Source organism: Lagopus leucura, unplaced genomic scaffold (genome assembly GCF_019238085.1).
Source record: "Lagopus leucura isolate 7727_CA_CO unplaced genomic scaffold, USGS_WTPT01 Super-Scaffold_100012, whole genome shotgun sequence".
In the NCBI taxonomy this organism is placed as follows: domain Eukaryota; kingdom Metazoa; phylum Chordata; class Aves; order Galliformes; family Phasianidae; genus Lagopus; species Lagopus leucura.
The window spans coordinates 14805467-14825238 of record NW_024962267.1 but is presented as its reverse complement, the minus strand read 5'-3'; the positions used below and the strand labels follow the sequence as shown (position 1 = coordinate 14825238).

General features: G+C 36.7%; 1 long non-coding RNA gene across 4 annotated transcripts in view; it reads left to right on the top strand.

Moving 5' to 3' along the window:
- Positions 1-14319, top strand: part of LOC122181942 — a 128744-nt gene extending 114425 nt beyond the window's left edge. For all 4 annotated transcript variants that reach the window (XR_006179628.1, XR_006179627.1, XR_006179630.1 and 1 more), the window contains 4 exons: positions 1223-1325; positions 11925-12025; positions 13649-13743; positions 14243-14319. This is a non-coding gene — a long non-coding RNA (uncharacterized LOC122181942). The remainder of the gene's footprint in view (positions 1-1222; positions 1326-11924; positions 12026-13648; positions 13744-14242) is intronic.
- The last annotated feature ends 5453 nt before the right edge of the window (positions 14320-19772 follow it).

Below are 19772 nucleotides of genomic sequence, written 5' to 3'. Positions count from 1 at the left end.
CTCTATCGCTAGATAAATCACTTCTTTTTATAACTACAACTTAATTTTATTTTGTCTTGCTTTGCATCATCTCTTGTTTCCAGGAATAGGTTACAGCCATCATTTATCTCATTTTGATTGTAATGTATTTAGGTGTACCTTTCAGCTTGAAAGGATATTTATGTAAAACAATTAATTGTCCTAATTTCAGTTGATTACATTGTATATATATTTAGCTGATGGTTTCAATATATGAAGTAATACCATGTTTTCATGTAGAGGACGTGGCTTGGAACAAACATAGGCTAGGCACAAAGCACATGACTGAAAAGGAGTTCTGTTGTCTATGCCTGTTGTCCTGCATGATTTTTTTAGGTTAACATAGGTCTGCTATTTAAAGCCATTTGGTTCTTCCATTAGCAAATCTCTCAGGTAAAATAATTCAGTTAATATCTGACATAGATGTCTGTAAGAGTTACAGCATGGTAGCTTATATGTATGCTTTAAGTTAATACAGTGAAAGCACTTGGAAAGGCAATGCAAGACTCTTATGGTAGAACACTGAAGGTTGATGATATTTTTTAGTGTAAATGATATTTTTGTGTTGATCAGTTTTAGCTGTTATCTGCATTACATGAAAGTCATTCAAGGAGAATGAATGTAGGGAATAGTAGGCCAGTATCTCTGTGGAGCATGTTGGAAAGGCTAGAGCTTCTTAGCTCTGTATGAACAAGGCTATAATGGGCTCTCAGCTTCTCCAATAGTTATTTCATGACTTGGTTCACTTTAAAAAATGCAAACTGCTCTGATTTTTGACTAATTCTTTTCTCTGGCACAGCTGAACTATTTTATAGGGTACAAATCTTCCTGTGTTTCAGCGGACATCGCTATCAATACACCCAAGCTCTGCTCCTAGTGAACCAGAGTGCATGGAAGGCAGCCGTGCAGCTGACGTAGGTAGATTTGAAAGAGGAATTAGAGAGCAGAGAGTCCTTGAGAATGGATGGCTCTCAGATGAGGCCATAGATGTTATATTTGACAGACCTTTTCATTTATTCCTTCTGGTCTCTGCTAATGGTGTCCCAGTCCTCACAAAACATGCTTCCAAAAATGTTTTTACTAAGAGGAGAGGAAAAACGTTTTACTTGCTGCATGCAAGCTTTTTATTATAGATGTGTGTTTGGCATTCAGAAATCCGTAAAGTTTGTTTTCTTCTTTGCCTCACATTCTGATTCTCTTTCAGGTATTACTAGAGTGGGGCACTGAGTAAATCATCAAGGGGCTTTGCTCTCACTGTGTGCTGTGCATTCATGTGTGTAACAAGAGCATACACAAGGACAGTCATGGTAAGTATAATATTGTAAGTACACAGTAAGTATAATATATAATAAAATTCTGAATATCCTTGTGTTTTGCTGCTTAATATCTTGGTTATGCATAGCAAACAATGTTTTCATGAACTTCAGGGGATGGCTTTCTTGATTATTTGTGTTGTAGTCCAGCTCTGTTGCTTGTTAAGCACTGTCAGCGCAAGAAGAGTATTCCTCTAGGTTACAATGCTTCCTGTATGTTACTGATATAACTCATGAAATATTTAGTTAAAACATATAATTATGCCAGATTGCACAGAAAACTGTTTTTTAAAACTGACTCATTTATGTATTTCTTTTTATTACAAGCATCAGAAATCCTTCCCATCCTCAACTTAACTGTTTTAGGCTTAACTTTTTAAGTGCCTCTTACCCACTGAGAAAGTGTCTCTAGAGAAAGCAGGAGTCAACGCCACTACCATAGCTTGTAGCAATAAACTCTGCATTCTCATGTGAGAGTATTTTGTAACCCATCAGAATCCCGCAGCGCCTCTTCCTCATCTCTCAGCCTTAAATAATTTCCTATCATATTTTTCAGTTTTGAGAACAGTAAGTATAGTTTGCTGTTGTGTTTACTGGGGTTAATCTCAGTATAAGAAAAGAAATGAGAAGGAGCACTGGTACAAGTAAATAACTTGTTACAAGTTTTAAGATACTTTAGCTAATTCAAGGAAGATTATCTTATAGGATTATGTTTTGCGAAGATAGGAATTGTAACATATATGAGGTAGCTTTTAGGTCAGTTTTAAGAGAGTATTCCACTTAGCAGTTTATCTTCCTCTCCTCTTCATAGTTTATCAAAATGCATAAACCATGATACGATGTTTATGTATTTTGCTGTGTTTTCTTTTTAGAAAATTATTGTTTGTCTTTTGGTAGCTTCCGATGAGTATCATATGATTCATCCCTGTTAACTCCAACAACCATAATCAAAACAGCTGATTTCTCTAAGAGAAAATATTCTGGATGTTCCAGTGATTACTGTCCGTGAGACCAAACTGTTCACTCCGGGTCTTGTAGAGGTTTTGAGTGTTTACATAACATACAGTTCTTGAACAGTGGTCTAATCTTAGTCATTATGCAATCTTGCATTATGATTCTCAAAATCGTTTAAAAATATGGGTCACAGAGCACCACAGAAATGATTCTGAAATGAAAAAGTTGCAGTATAATATACAGGAAATATTCTGGTGTTTGTTTTCTCTGTCCATTTCTGACCCAGCCTCAATGTTGCTTTCCGCTCACTTTGAAAACTCTGTGGTTCTCACTCCTGGCAGGATCATCCATGTTCTTTTTACCCAACTGTGAACAGACAACAAGCTGAACTCTATGGGGATGAAAAAAAAAAAAAAAAGAGAAAACTTTCTTTTCCTTTTTAAGTCCCTTTTGCTGAATCACAGAGCAGTGCCATACTTTTGTCTCCCTGCACATTTAGAGACCCTAAGAGGCAAACGGCTGAAGGAAGATTTTGCAGAGATAAATAAAAAATGACTGTGCAAGCTTTAAACTGCATTGGGTATCCAATGAAACTTTCAGATTGCCTTATCAAACGACACAGATGACTATTTCTTCGTGCAGTGTAGTTCAAACTGTCAAGGCCATGGGCCTTGCCATGGCATCTACTGAATGCTGGTTGTACAGGTTCACACCCCTCCTGGAAGATTTATGGAGGGGAGATTAAAAAAAAAAATAAATAAAAAATCACATTTGGAAGCTATTAAACGCAAAACATCACTTGTGGCTTAGGAAATCCCTTAGCTGTTAATCACTCGAAACATTATTGCCAAAGGGTATCAGTTTATAATTACCCCATTTTTGCTAGAATGTTCTTGTTCTTCTTGAGGGATCTGCTGTTGGTCACTGCTCAGAGCAGCACATGGGGCTGAAGGTGGCATTTGTCTGATCCAGTAAAGGAAAATGTTTGTGTGCTAAGCATTGTATGTGGGATTTGGAGAAAAATCCATAATATACCACGTTTCATCATTTAAGGGAAAGAGTTAAGTGAAATATAATGTTTCTGACCTTGTAACACATTAAGTGAGGTAAAGAACATGTAGCATGGGGTAGTTAATTTGTTGCTAAATCACAGCTCACCAGTAAAGCCCCAGAAGTGTCTCTTAACATGAGATGGATGTTTGGCAATAGATAATTAGGAAGTCATTTTACCTAGAAAAGTGACAGTTTTTTTCTAATTGGTGACCTAGATTTTCTGTTGTGTTTGCTTCTTTACAAAATAAGGCCAGACTAAGAATTCTTGTCTATGTTAGTCATATGTGGCTAGAAATACATATGAATTGAATGATTTCTCTTGTAAATCCTAGGTATTTGGCATTTATGTTTCATTTACATATAGAAATGTGAATATATTCCTTGGGAAATCCCCAGACTCAATGGAACTGTTAAAAAATAATGTAAAACAGAGGTTATAAGAAAAAACATTCAAGATTTTGAATGTGTGTCTGAAGCATAGCAATAGAACTCTTGTTATTGAGATCTTTAAATTAAAGTCTTATTACGGCAGATTGTTTTACTGAATACTCTGAGGGAAATGTGGGGAAATGAAGGAAATGAGTTATATACTGTAGAGCATACAAAAGCAGTAACCAGATATCTGTGACTGCAGAAACAGGGCATACACTAAGTCGATAGGTTTCATAAAGCTTTGTGTACATCACAGTTACCAGTGACATAGCCACGACCAGGGTATTTAAAAGATTGTTCCTGATGCTTAGGTGTAAATAACACACCATGCTCTTCTTCACAGTTCTGTTTCCCTACCAATTGATGATCACGTTTTTGCTTTCTATCTGATCTGCCTGAGGAGTTGACACTAGATCATCTGTTTTTGTGCATTATTTCACATCTACAGTTTAAAAATAGGATTCATTTCTATTTTGAGACTGACAGTGGCCTTAGAACTAGCTGTTTACATAAAGTTGTGACAACAGCTATTTTTTAAGGGCAAGCGTTTTCTATAATGTATTATTCCACTCTGTTTCTATATTCTCTTCTTCCACCATCAGGCTGTCATTTCAACATTACCTCTGGTTTAAAAATTGCTTTAATCTGCTCCCAAACCAAACTTAATATACTGCTGCTTGGAGTCAGTATCAGAAGTCAGTCAAGGGATCTCCTCTTGTATTCTGTTGTTTTCTGTTTAATGCTCTACTAAATTGCCCTCGGATTAGTTCATGACTTTTTACTTCATTAAGGGTCTTTGGAATTTTAAGTAACAGTGTAATAATGTTTGTTTTCTTTTTTTAATTTATTTAGTTTAATTCTTGATTCTTTACTTCTCTTGAAGTGTGCTCCTGTATGTATTTTATAAACAGCTCTTACTTAGATTACTGATCATAAATGTTTACTGAAATTATCGCTGACATTAAACATACATTTACCAAAATTATAGACTCATAGAATGGCCTGGGTTGAAAAGGACCATAATGATCATTTAGATTCTGTTGGAAATATCCACATAGTTTATCAGGACGGTATCTTTGATAAAGCAGATTTCATTCACAATTGCAATTGGAGGGCCTCCTGCAAGCAGGAGAGCACACAGAAAACAGCTTACATCTTCTATGCTCTATTACTCTGCTTATCTCTTTCTCCCCTGATTCCTCATTGGCTGAGTATTTGAGGTTCACAATCTTCCTGGTGCTCAACTAAATATACGAATACTGGATAAACATAAATTTTTGCTGGGTAAGCACATATCATTAATTAGTTAACTTCTCACATTTGCTCGTTCAACACTCGGTCATTGTTTCTGGACGTCTGCTTGTCCTTGCATAGAGATAAGCTTGGAAGGAGGATAGAGGGGAGTATCTTTATGCCTGCTTGTTGCATCCTAACCTACCCATAGAGAGAGGCAATCCAGCCTTGTGTAGAGGCCCTGGCTTCTTTGGTGTGTAAGTCTTTTTTTTCTTTTTTTTTTTTTTGCTGAGGTCTCTTATCCAAACAGAATAACTCTACAATATGCTTTCTAGTCCATATTGCTATACCTGTACTATTTGGAACGTTTAAAAACTATTGCAGTTTTGCGAGCAAGAATTAATCACATAATTCAGCAACTATATTTCTAAAATATGCTACTAACATATATGGTATTTCTACTTTTTCACATCAACCATTTCTAAGGTCAAGTTAGAAAATACATTGTGCTCTGCTTCTTCAGATCAGTTCCCCCTTTTGAATATCTAATGCAGAAACAACATTCCATTCCTACGTTTCCACCCCCCTGCTATGTGCGGGGTCACCAACCAGTAGACCAGTCTGCCCAGAGCCACATCCAGCCTGGCTTTGAATGCTTTATTCCTTGGACTTCCTTATATTTTTTGAGAAGAAAGAAACACCAATTCAAGGAGCAATACGGTCTACCAAAGCAAAGTACTGTGTTTGGTTTTGTTTTGTTTTGTTTTTGCTTCTATTACACAGAACTTGACAAAAAGTTCAGTGTGGAATCTAATGCTACCCACACTATCAGGCAATATATTTTCCCTTACGTAGCGTCTCACATCCCTAAAGAAAACGTGGGCTAAAAAAGTCTGCATCATGTTGTGTTAAATTCATCAAGGGCAGCTTTAATTTAATTGTTCGTGTTTGTAAGATGTGTTGGTAACATAATCCTATTACTTTGAGACTTTCCGAATCATCATCTTTTAGAAATCTTTTAAGAAATGTTTTAAGATGCTCAAATGTACTTAAGCAGGCAGGGAATCTTCAGGGAAACGTGGCACAGTTTGACTGAATTAGAGCATATTTAGCTAAAAAGTATTATTTAGGGCACTGGAAAACTGATCTGTGAACTGTACGCTGTAAAACTGTTTTTTGTTTTCTGCTCAGTCTTTGCTTTCACCCAAGTGCAGTATTTCCTCTTTGCACTGAGTTATCTGTCAGACAAGCCAATTTTAATTGTTGAGCAGCTTCTGTATTCACATGGTGGTGATTAGGACTACTCAGACATTATGGAGAAAAGATTTTTATCTTTAAGAAAGATTTCTGCATCAGTTCTTTGGTGTGAACAGCATCAACAGCAAACATTGACCAATTTCCCTGTCTTCAAGTAGGCACATTTTTTTCCAAAGAATAATGGATATACAACATCTATCATGTAATAGGACCTGAAAATAATTAAGTAGGTGGATCCCAAACCGGGCTGTGAAAACATCAACAGTAGCATCCAGAGTGGAGACATGGGTCAGAGCCACAGAGTAGTTCAAGAACAGCAGTAAAATGGTTAAGCTGCTAAATGCAAATCATTTTATTTGATTTCACACTCCAAATTATAGGAAGTCCACGAATCATTGTAAAGTCTTATGACTTTTTATTTTGCATTTTCTTGGTACATTACAAGGAAGATGCACAGAAATAAATATGTTAATAGAATTGGTCATTAGTAAAAGATTGTTTTGACTGGTCTTCACTTATCACTGCAATAGTATCCTAAAAGTATGCATTTCTAACAGAAGTAGGAAAGGATAGTATTGTATTTATATCCATTACAAAGTGAACCGTTACAAAATGTAACACAAAATTTAGTACTGAAAAAATTGATGTACTGTAAACTATTGTTCCATCCCTGGCATACAGGAAGGAAATAGGAGGTTTGCTAAGGGCTGTAGTGACAGTGGCTCTCCGGCCTGGTATGCCTGTGGAAATTGCTTACTGCTCTGAATTCCATCGGATATGGTGTCAGCAGTTCATAATCCTGCATTGAGAATCATTCCTCTTATCAAAATGGATAATTTTCCAAATAAAGTCATCTTCAGTTAGCATTTTAGTAAAAAGACTAATCATGCATCTTGAAGACTGGAAGCGCCAAGGACTTCTTAGGTTATCTTGTTTATCTATCTGCCTATACATGATCGTGCACTTGTCCTTCTTGGGACAATGGCATTTTAGTTTTACAAAGAGAAGCAGGCATTATCAATTCAGAAAAAAAAACAACAACCTGTGGACCTTTCGTTTGCAGACTCTATGCATCTTGTTAGCCTTAGCAAGCAAAGGCTGAAAGCTTTTGGATTTTCTTCTTTCAAACCAAGGCCACAAACAATATTTTTTTCATAAAATTACATTGAAACTAAATAAAATATGTTTGTAGCTATTCTTCAATTGTTCATTTAATCTGTTTGCATCTGGGCTTCCAGAGTTCACTCTCTAAGAAGTAGAACAAGGAAAGGGGTAAAATTAACGATTTTATGATTAACAATTTAAACTGTTGAAAAACATGAAGTTCTCCCTGTTCTTTTCAGTACAGCTTTGCCTTTACTGACTTAATAAAAGCTCTGGTCTTTCAGAAGTTGTAAGGATGTAGTAATGAGACTGCAGGTTGTCTCTCGCACTGGCTCAAACCTAATTTATTTCTTTTCATGCACAAAGTTTGGTGCTTTTTGGATTTTCATAGATTTACAGTTGGGTTGTTATAATAGGTGGAATCTCGATGATATTCTGTCATAGAAGCAGTCTCTGGCAAACTTTTTGTCAGTGCAAAAAGGTACGTGGTAGTTAGAATTGCTCAGAAGAGGAGTGCTTTAAGTGCTCTTATGCAACTGGTAGCTTGCTCGGCTACTCACAATTCTTTTGGAATTAAGGATTCTCAGTAGTCAGACATCCTTTTCTAGTTAGTTGTACTCATGTGGATCCAAGGTTTCTATTACTATGCTCACAAAGCTATAAACTGTGATGTGAAGAAACACAAATGCTCTGATATAACTAACATCTGCATGGAGCTCCAGGGTCTGCTTTTTCAAATTTCCCACTAAATCTAGCTTAGTTCTCTTTGTAACTGTTCACTACCTTTGTTTGGGGATTCCAAACAACCTTTTCTTGCTTCAAGACTCAGGACGTAAGACCTCTGGAGCTTTGCTGTTTACTGGAGCTTATCTGCCAGAGTAGTTGCCTAAGTTGTCTAAGGACATAAGTTGCTAACTATTGATATCTCATATGTTCTATTTCAGTTCTTTTTGTTTGCTGTAAATGCCTTGGAGGAAAAAAAAAAAAAGTTCTAACATATACATGTTTTTATGTAAAGCAGAGCTTTGGAATTGAACAGTTTCTATTTGTTTCTGTTCATCAAATGATAAAAATGTTTATACAAAAATTATAGTTAAAGGAGAGAAGTAATTGCATGTGTGCAACTTAAATTGTTTCCTCAAACAGCTACATTTTGAATTCAGTTTCTCAAAAGCTCTCTTCATGCTATTTTCTAGGCTGACCTGATTGCTTTATGGAATCAGAGAATTGTCCCTGAAAGAGGACAGTGTCCTTGTGTGCAAGAGCAGTAGTGGTGGAGGGATTCCATCAGAATCTCTTGTTGGCTTTGAAGAACATTTACCCAGAAAGTGAGAGATATTAGTTCATGTCAAGCCACTGAATCAAGAACAAAGTAGTCTTCAAATTTGATATCTAAATATTGGTTATAATAACAAAAATGTGCTATTTACATATTTGTGATAAGACATAGATCTATGACATCCGACTACAAATTCTAGCCATTTATTTTTTCAGGCTCTGAGTAAATGGACAGGAGTGTTAATAACCTATTAAAAAATTACTTATTCACTCTGAACTGATTTAGTTTGTTCAGCAGCTAAAACATCTGAAGTTTGTTTGCCTCACATTTTTAATAGCATTCATTTAGTTGTCATTAGAATATAGAAAGTTACTGACATTGTAGGGTTTTTCTAGAAATAAGAAGGCAATTGTTCATTTTTTCCCAGACTTTCACAGATCTTACTGCTATCTGACATCCAGAAACCCATTGTAAACACGGTCCGATACAAAGTAAACATACAAGCCTCAGTATCAGATGAACAGAACACTCAGGATTCAAATTGTCTTCCAGACAAGACTTCCCAACTTAATTCACAGCAAATTTTCCGTATATATATATATATATCAATTTCCATGGGACTTTATAAAGTTTGTGGTTTATTTTGATGAGATCTACAATTTTACTGACTGCCCTGGGGATTTGATGGTCCTTGCACATTTAGTAGATTTAAATTCTGTTGGTGGATGTGTATTCAGAAAGCAAAGGCAGTGTTGTGTACAATAACAAAATATGGGACTATTAAGGAGGTGAAGAAAATATTTTTGCTTTTTCCATAAAAAGAAGAAATGTTTTATTGTTTATGTGAGATTTTGTAGAACTTCTCTACCTCTCTGACGTTAACTTCTATGGAGAGTTGTGCTAGTGGAATCTTCTGTAGAATGACAGAAGTTGATTGTAAAAATAGCCCTTTTGATAAATTTCACAGAAGCTAACAGGAACAAAACAGAATAAAAAGCCTGGAAATTAGTTTACAGTAAATTAGATAAGGGTACTTGAAGGACATTTGATAATTAACACTGTATAATTGTGTAAAAAAAAAAACAGTGAAACGTTTTGTGAAAAAATATGATCTTGACAAAAATTCTATTATCAGTTTATTAGGGTAGGCCAAAGTGATTAAATAGGAAACCAAAATCTGAGGACTGTTATTATGTCTGGATACTAGTACGGGTTTTATAATGAGTTTTTAAGCAGAGTAAGCAAATTCATACTTATCTCTGTGTATAGGCAAAAACTATAATTGCATGCAATATAGATACCTAGTTCCTTGTGGTTTTTTGTTTTTTTTTTTTAAGTTGGCTAAGAAAGCTTGGACAATTATAGTTAGAATTTTTCTGATTTGAAAATATGAGGGATATTTTTTATTGAAAGTACTGCAGGAAATGGCACAGTAATGGTATTTTCATAAAAACAATCAATTACATTTTTGAGTTATTTGAAAAGAAAATACAGAATAAGACCAGTGTTGAGAGAAATGAAAAAGATAGTGAAGAGGGCAGAGATGTAAAAGTCAGCCTTGAATGGAAAAGGCAGATGGGGATTGGATAAAGGAACTGCAATCCAAACATTCCTGAGAAATGCGCAACAGCTTTTGCAAACACTCCCCTTGATAATTAGTGCCCTGCTTTGCACGTTCTGAGGGTCAGAAGGATTTTCAAAGCAGAGAAGGCAAAGGATTTCAACACTGATGCCAATTTCTAACCTTCTCAGTCTTACTGTAGTTAGGCACTCTGTAATTAATCAAGACATTAACTTAATATTTTGTAATAAACTTATGTCCACCTATTGCATAATGTAGAAGTTTCTCCAAATTACTGCTGTCCCAGACATTAAACAGGAAATCAGTGAGTGCAATGTCTGCAGCTCCTTACAAGGAATGAACAGTTCAAAATTCATAGCCAGCATCAGAAATTCCAGTTTACCCGGGTGTTTAGAACAATCCCTGTGTCTGTGCACATTATTTCTACTCCTTGTACATTCATGAAGAAATGTTGCATATAGAGAGAGAGATATATATACGTCGATATATACATAGAGATATATATATATATATGTCGATAGATAGATACTGATATCTATTAAAGTAGCATTTAAATAAGCATATGTCATTGTGTCATTCAGGAAAATCAGACACAGAAAAATAGCCAGAAGTTTCTTTATGTGAGATGATAGATGGTCAGCAGACAGATCCATATCTCTGTTCTTCTGCTGAAGAAGAATTTCTGAAGAAACTGGCTGATTGTTTTGTGAGTGGCTCTTTTGCTTTTTAAAGTCTCAGCTGAATAACTATGGCTCTATCAGGCCCTCTGCTTCCCAAAGTACACAGAGAATTGGGGAATAACTAACAACTGTGAAAATAACTCAGACATCCAAATACGCTATCCGAAGCAGTCATCTCATGACACAAGGCCAAACCTTTGAAAATCAAGGCCAATTTATTATAAAATTTGTAGAAATGTATTATTTTAAAATATGTTATATACAGAGATCTTTTAATAAACCTCTAAGAACCATTTTTTTGAAAATGTTGCTTTGTGTCATTAGGGTAAACAGGGTGGAACTTTAAAGTTTTCAGATATTTCGAGACAGTTCAGGAGAAGAAATCTGTCAAAAAAAACCTCCTAATATCATTAAATGATTTTAGTTTCCTGAGATTGCAGATAACGTGTTACTGTACTTTTCATTAAGAAAACTAATTATTTATGTACTATTGGAACGGAGTTAGAAAAGACACTTGATTTATAAGTTCAGAATAACCCTAAATTTCTGAATGCACCGAACTGCAAAGGTTAAAGGCCCATTAACTGCTTTATGTTGCAAGATGAGCTCATTCCAGAGCGTGCTCTACCACAAAACCCTGGTCAATCCTTGTATTGATTTTCTTCAGATATCTTAAGCTTCTTTTATTAATTTGTCAAAACATTCTTCAGGTGGCACAGCTCTGAGCAGCTTAAGTAAAGCTTTGGTGCTGGGGTTTTTCTATTTCTGCAACCTGATTGATACGAAGTGGGGTCCTTTGTTGAAAGAGTAAGAAGCCTCGGAACAGAAAATGTGGTGAATACATACAGCAGGCAGGCATGCATTCCTTCCAAATGTTGGTAGTTGGCCACAGATGCTTACTGCTAGAAGTAACACAGTGTGTATAGGAGTCCTTCTTCTGCCTCCCTATCTCTTAATGTTATCTAGAAGTCATTTTTTAATCTTTTCTCTCTTTTTTTTTTTTTTCTTTTTTTTCTTAGCAGTGCACTGTCTTGGAGGGCGTTTGCCTGCATTCCCAAGGAGACTAATCCACCTTAGATACAGTACGTGTAATTTTCGGGAAGCCTGAACTGCTTCAGTGGTAAGTACATGGTAATTCTCTTTGTGCTGACGTGCTTGGGCTGTGGTGTTTAAACTGCGTTTGACACATTCCGGGGTTTAGCTTATGTGTTTTATGCGTTATTGAAAATAATATACTGCACTTAGTGATTGCGGAACAAAATGTCTTCTCATCTTCTCTATTCTGTGACATTTGCCATAGCAAAGTGCTAAGAATAATTCTGAAGAGAGAATATTATTTTGTTCATGTGCTATTTCTCACAGAAATAGAAAATAGGACAATGTTCTTGTTTACTTACAGTTTCTTTCCATGAATCAGTTAACTAAAAAGACCGTGATATACGTGAAAATATAACTCTTATCTACTGTAAGGTTGGGTAACATTTGCCTGAGTGTCTATGTATTTTGGTGTTCCACTATTTTACTCTAAGAAGAATGTCTTCAAAATTTCCTTTCATTTTGAAACCTATTACTAGCTCAGCCTTCAACAGAAGTTCAGTCAGATGCAGTGTTTCTAAAAAGGCCTATAGCTGTCTTTCTCTTTAGAGAGGTTATTACCTCTACACCAAGTAGATTAAAACTAGCTTCCTCATTGTCTTCTAAATTAGCAAATTCACTAAGAAAACTGGTTCACGTCATTAAGTTGATAGCATCAAAAGTTACTCAAGTACAAAATTTCTGGATTTTTATGGTTTGAATTATTTTTCACTTTTTGCCTAATGGAAACTGCAGTCTACACTTCTCGTGTACTTTCACAAGTACCATGTTTAAAACATCTTGTGAATGTTGAAGTGCTGCTGAAGATACTGAAAGGTGAGTTTTCCCAACTGCTCTTAATTGAAAACAGAATTTCTGTAAGGTTTTGGAGAAAAACTCTGATAAGTTCCCTCATTCTAACTTTGAGAAGATGTTGTTAGTTTTGTTGATTTTTTTTTTATATTTTTTTTATTTTTTTTTTAAAGGATAATACTACTTGCCTCCCTGCCCAGAGCTGCTTTGTTGGATATGTTTGATAAGATGTTCTTCTACCTATGTGGCATTTTGTTCACATTTAGTAAAAAAGAATATGACATATCAATTGGAATGCTGCCTGTTGGTTGTCGTTACAAAGCTACTATAAACTAGAGTTCAAAAATCCTTAAATCTCTAAAATGATGATGCTGAAAGTTTTTGGTTGATATACACACACACACTGTACTACAGGGTATAGCTAAGTATGCTTGCTCATGCTATTCTTCCTCATGAGCCTGTGGAGAGTGTGTTGAAGAATTCAAGTGCACTACAGCCCTAGATTTGCAAAGTCACGTTCAGACCATGCTTTATAGAGCAAGCTTTATATAGCTTGCTGTTTCTCTAGATGGTAAGTTCTCTGGGGTTTTGGTAGCTACCTCAGCACAAACCAATCTACTATGATAACTATTGTTTTATTGATATAACGTTACCTGCACAGAGAGGCAGGTATGCGAAGGCTTTACTGCTACAAATTTTGTGAGATCTTATTTTATATGAGAAATACTGTTATTCAAAATATTTTAATGATACCATCCTCAGGCACCAAGCTTTTAGACCGTGCTGTGTAGCTAGCTGTTCTTAATTCCTTCCAAATTTATCAGGAAACTTCAGTTTTCTTGACATTTCTTGACAGTGTGCGCGCTGGCAGTTGGCTCTGTCAAGGTGCATGACCTATGCAGTATTCTGGAGTTGGGTTCTCGTTCCATGGACAGCTGCCAGCATGAAAAGGTGGGGCAGATCTAACATTGAGAGTAGTCAATATATATCCTAACAGAAGTTTCTAAACTTTGTTGTGATCTATCTTCATCAGCATAATAACAAAATGAAGTAATGCAATAACACACCATTTAATTTAATTAACCACTTGATTTTAATTACAAAATAATTCAAAGGTCTTACTGCAGTGGTATCATGTGGCAGCTTGTTGCAATGCACAGTAAATTTACCTTTTCATGTTTTCCATCAAGCTTTCAAGGTGCATCTGTACCATAACCCTTGGCAGGTCCGACATCACTCCCAGTGCTGGACTCACTGTGCATTCTGAGGGGTGTGCAAGAGAAAGCTGTGAGGCTGCTGAAAGTGAAATGATCTTTTATTCTGTTTCGTTGCATAGAACAAATATTTCTGTCAATGTTTTCTTCCTGATGAATAACCTCTGGTGTTCTCAGTTTGTATGGTGTTCTCTGAAATCGTTGCACTCAGGCATATCTGCATGCATTATCTGCAGGAGACAACTCTAAAGAATCATCCTGAAGTCATCCTAGCTAAAAAAAAATCAAGCAGCCACCAGCCAGAAACCACCAGGCAAGTTCCTTTATTTTTTGTCTCCCTTTGGCAAGTGACCTGAAGTCATGAAAATGGAAAAATTGCTCTAAGAGCATTCATGGACCAAAAAAAAAAATTAGTGTCTGTAAGCATTACTGTCTGTATCGTCAAAACTCTTAGTTTTTTGATAGATTTTATATTTCAATGCCTGATTTAGCTTAAAACATAGGTATCACCATCAGGACAGCTGTTTGTCAATTGCACTCATGCAAATTTTTAGAGGTGCTATCTGTTCTTACAATAATGTTAACTGCAAGTTTCCTCAGTAGTGTTTTCTACTCTGTATTCAAGAAATGTGTTCTCATCAGAAGTCCAACCAAAAATGCAGGTGGCCTGTGTGTGGTGATCTGCGCTATTTAAACATCGGTAGAAGATAAATGAATAAGCAGGATAATACTTTGAAAAGATTTACTTTTTCACTTGGTGGTGTTACATCTGTGGTTCCAAAGATATGAATTTGACAGAACGCCAGTGATGTTTCTAAGAAATAACAGTAAAAGGCATTTGGCTGATGAGGATCAAAATTGAAATGTGTGGCAATCTTCACATATTCTTATTCAGTAAAAACAGAACTAGTTCAGTACCAGGATTAATGACACCAAGCTGAGTGGTGCAGTTGGTACAGCAGAAGGGAAGTATGCCATTCAGAGAGACCTTGGTAAACTTGAAAGGTGGGCCGTGTGAACCTAATGAGGTTCAACAAAGACAAGTGCAAGGTTTTGAACTTAGGTCAAGATGATCCCAGATCTGTATACAGACTTAGAGAACTCCTTGAGAGTAGCCGTGCTGAGAAGGATTTAGGAGTCTTCGTGGATCAAAACTTTAGCATGAGCCGGCAGCGTGCACTTGCAGCCCGGAAAGTTAATGGCATCCTGGGCTGCATCAGAAGAGAGGAGGTCAGAAAGTGCAGGGTGGAGATTGTCCATCTTTGCCCTTGTGAGGCCCCATCTGGAGTACCGTACCTAGGTCTGTGGCCCCCAGTTGAAGAAAGATGTAGAGTTTTTGAAGAGGATCCAGAGGAGGGCCATTAAAATGGTGAGAGGGCTGGTGCAGCTCTCATATGAAGGCAGGCTGAATGAGCTGGGCTTGTTCAGTGTTGTGGAAGAGACAGCAGCAGGGAGGCCTCATTATGGCTTTCCAGTATTTAAAGGGAGATTGTAAACAGGAGAGAAATCAACTTTTTAAAAGGTAGACAGTGATAGGACAAGGGAGGAGTTTTAAGCTGAAGGAAGATTTAGATTAGATGTCAGGGGGAAGTTTTTCACTGAGAGGGCGGTGAGGTGCTGAAATAAGCTGTTCAGAGAAGGATGTGGATTGTGGATGCACATCGGTAGAAGTGTTCAAAACCAGGTTGGATGGGGCCCTGGGCAACCTGATATAGCCCTCGATCTAGCGATTGGCAACCTTGACTGTGGCAGTGGGCTTGGAATTTGATGATCTTTGAAGTTACTTCCAATCTGAGTCATTCTATTATTCTATGTTTCTTCTTGTATCATCGTTTTATATTTTTAGAAATGGTTCTGTTTTCTTCATGTTACAGTTTGCCATAATGCAAACATGACACCTCATAAATTCTCAGAGATCTAGAGATGGCACCTGAAACTATTCTTCACTCTGAAATTTCATTAAGCTCCCAAAAGACAATATTTTTTCCTTTTTCTGAGCAGTGGTTAGTGGTCATGGGTGATCTTGAGAGCTGGAAAACATAACAGCATGCAGTGCTTTTGTTCACAGTGACAAGACATAAAGAGGCACAGTAGGACAGCTTATGGGAAAGATAGTACAATAACAACACTGACCTCCTGACCTTTATAAATTAGGAAGTGCAATTTCTAAATTAAAAACAGGACCAGAAGTGCTGGGAATGGAAACAAACTTAATTCTCTGTTGTGCAAAAAACCCTAGATTTTCCTAACAGCAGGTCAGATTTTTAGTCCTTTGTACGTGTCCATTTGTTTCATAAATTCCAGACAGCTGTGTGCTTGGAATGGCTTTGGGAACAAGGACAACCAGGGGAACAAGGGAAGACAAGAGGAGAATGGCTGGGGATCAGCACTCTTTGCATGCCAAGGAGATGCTCCCTCTGGAGAGGGAGATTTGAATATTCCCAAATGAGGAATTTCTTTTTCTTCTCTCCTGCAGTATCTACAAAGTTGACTCAAGACACAGAAACTTCAAAAATCAATATCTGTTTATCGTCAGAGAAGAGTGACCCAGACCTGATCTCTAATCTAAACACCACTATATCTTGGTGGCATCCATCAAGAGATTTTTTCTGCTCCTACTTCTTTTAATTTTCTGTAAGCAAGATTAATTAAGTATTGTGGATCCTGGAACTTAACTGATCTCTATCAGGAGGTTAGTGAAACATCCTTTTGAGGATGGGGAGGTCAGCTGAGGGTTGGGAAGGTGGGATTAGGTATATTTTTGTTTCAAGGCATACTCTATTTCTTTACTCTCAAAATGGCTTCTGTAATTACATTGCTAGCTTACAGACTTGTTTTTCAATACAGCCTTATCAGTGTATTCAGTGCTCTGCCATTTGAGAAGAAATGTTCCATACTTTGTAACATTGATATAATCTATGGGAGTTTTTGAGTTTCCCGATGTGTGTGTAAAATGATCTGTTGAGAAGAACCCATTTTATATCTTGGAGTAAGAAGATTTTTCACCTCAAAAATACTACGTTGTTCTACTAGTAATGTTTATTTTTTTGTATGATATTTATTTCTACTTTTCCATGACACGTAATTGTTAGGAAAGAATACAGAAAAAATTCTTATTTTGGAATATTTTAGAAAATTTCTTATTTTGGACAGGAAACTTCTTACTTAAGACACAGTGAGTAAATGGGTGTTGAATGAGCGTATCAATTATTGTATTCACAGAGTAGTTAAAATACAGGTTTTTGGGCAGGCAGTAAATTTACATTTTATGTGGTAGCTTGTCTGGGGAAAAATACTTTTCTTGTCACAAGGGTAACAGGACTGCCTGATAGCAACCCAGGCCTGGGTCAAGGCAGTATAAATAGGGTTCTATTGCTGCTGTTGGAAAATATAGCAATGGCAAACACTTAAGAAATACAGATTTTGTAAATGCATTAAATTTACAAAATTTACAATATGCATAGTTTTCACACTGTAAGACCCACTATATGGGTCTTTGGGGCAATAGTGGAGATAGAAAAGTATATGTCTTAAGAACATATAGATGCCTGTGTAAACATAATTCCTCACTGTGCATGGAAAGTCATTACAGTTACATAAAGTTACATTACAGTCAGGCGATGAGGATGTGCTTACAGGCAGGCTGGAAATTTGGATAGGCTGAGGCAAAAGGAGTACAAAAAAGTAGTACAAAAAAGATGGAATTCAGTGTTTGCTGGAATCACACCACTGTTATTACGATTTGTGCTACAGAGTTCATAAGGAAGGAGAAGAATGCTTGTGTGGTATTTTTATTGTTTTCTTGATTATTTCTAACTACTTAAGCTTGTTAGCAGACAGCTTTGTTGTTATTATGGAGGGGTGGTTTTGTGGCATCTTTTTACCCAGATTTTCTAAAAAAAAAAAATGTTCCCACGCTTGTCTGAAGAGTTGCTATCAATATTGATATGTTTCTACTTTTTATATGTCTGAGTATAAAATATAGGGCTTTCTATTCTATGATATTAAGACAAAAACCTGCCAGCCAATAGAGAGCTTAATGATAAAAGAGGTTCAGATCAATAGTATAGGAGTTCTTCTGTGCATGACAATGCACAACTTAATTCCTAACTTTTGCCACTTTCTGATAGCAGACGCATCATGGGCTCTATGAGAATACATTAGAGTTAATAAGAGAGGAATGCATGTAACGAGGTCAAGGATCAGAAGAGATCCCATAGAACAGATGTGAGGAGCCAGCTTTCAGGCCACCCAGCAGCAGCAGGGCTGGTCATCTTCCACTCCGCTCAGAGAAGCAGCTGAGCGCTGCCTCTCTGTTCTAGGAAACCCATGTGCTCTTTTGACACGTGGAGCACTTCTGGTCCAGAAGAGAACATCATACCCATCTCTAGCAGCCACTCAGGGAAAACTAGTCCAGTGCTGATCTTGAAGACCAGAATTTCATTTTTTGTTTTTAATCTTTTTTTTTTCTTTTTTACTTTTTTCATTTTGAAGACCAGGATTTCATTACTCGCAGAAGAATCTTGTATTGCTGCATTCTCTTTGACCTACTCGTGTCTTCATTTTCCTTCATTTTGAATAGATTTTTCTAAAAAAAGTTTTTCCTCGCTAATTTCTTCTGCTTTGAGTCGTGTTAATTCCAAACAGATCAAGAGTTAAAACACTTAGTCCTGTATTCTTTTCTTCTTTTTTTTCCAAAAGATGAGTCATATGAGTGCGGATAGCCTTCTGTTACTCTTTAGTAAACTCAAACAAGAATATTTATTCCCTCATTAGAAAAACAATAAATCAGAGAACTGAAAAATGTGGAACAGTAATTTGAAATAAGTAATTCCTGCCTGTGTATTACAGTTGTTCTTTTTTTGTTTAGAAGATGCAAAAAAAAAAAATCCCAAAAAACTTCATAAAGTGTGCAGGATTGCTAGTCCTGAAACCTAAAATCTGGAACCTTTCTGTTCTGAGGTTCCATGTGAACCAGCTGAAGTGCAGCACACTTGAGTGCTGTTGGGAACTCTGTGTACTGCCTGGAACTGCAGAGCTTTGAGTTGAGGCAGCAGAGCCAACAACACAGTTGGGCTTACCTGGTGCACCCCTGCTTTCTGCACAGATTCTGTGCTGTAGGGATTACCTCCTGTGTATGCTAGTGTGATCTCAAGCTGCTCTCTTGACAGACTTGAAGATATAGGAGAACAGAATTTCGGCAGTCATGTAAAATCAAATATAGCTCATCAACTCACAATCAAATTTATTTTAAGTTGTTTATATACTTTCTGCTGTTTTTCTGTACTTTTGGTGCTCATCTAACAGCTATAATATATAGAGTGCAGAAGTCTTACCCAGAAATCCTACTAAGTATTTTCTTAAGTGGGTGGAATTACGCTATTTCTTTTAAAAAGCAAATGTCTATTTTTTTTCAATTGTACAGTGGAAATCTGAATTAGAGATGAATAGAAAGGATTCCTTGCAAAGTAAGTCTGACACCTCAGTGAAAAGGAGGAGCATCTTCTCCAAGGCAATGCACCAGTGTTCTAAATTAACAGATTTCATCATTGGCGACAAAAGTAGGTGTGTGTTCAGTACAAAAACCACGCCCTGGCCACAGATCTTGAATTCCCAGCATTCGGTACACCCAAAGGTCATTAAACTCATTTGGCTCGCATTCCTCCTGCTGTGAAGAGAAAATGCTGTGGGTGCTGTCTGCTTCACCCTAGTGCAGTCATAATGTTGGCTCTACTTTAAGAGCCTTTACAGCTGTGCTGTAAGACA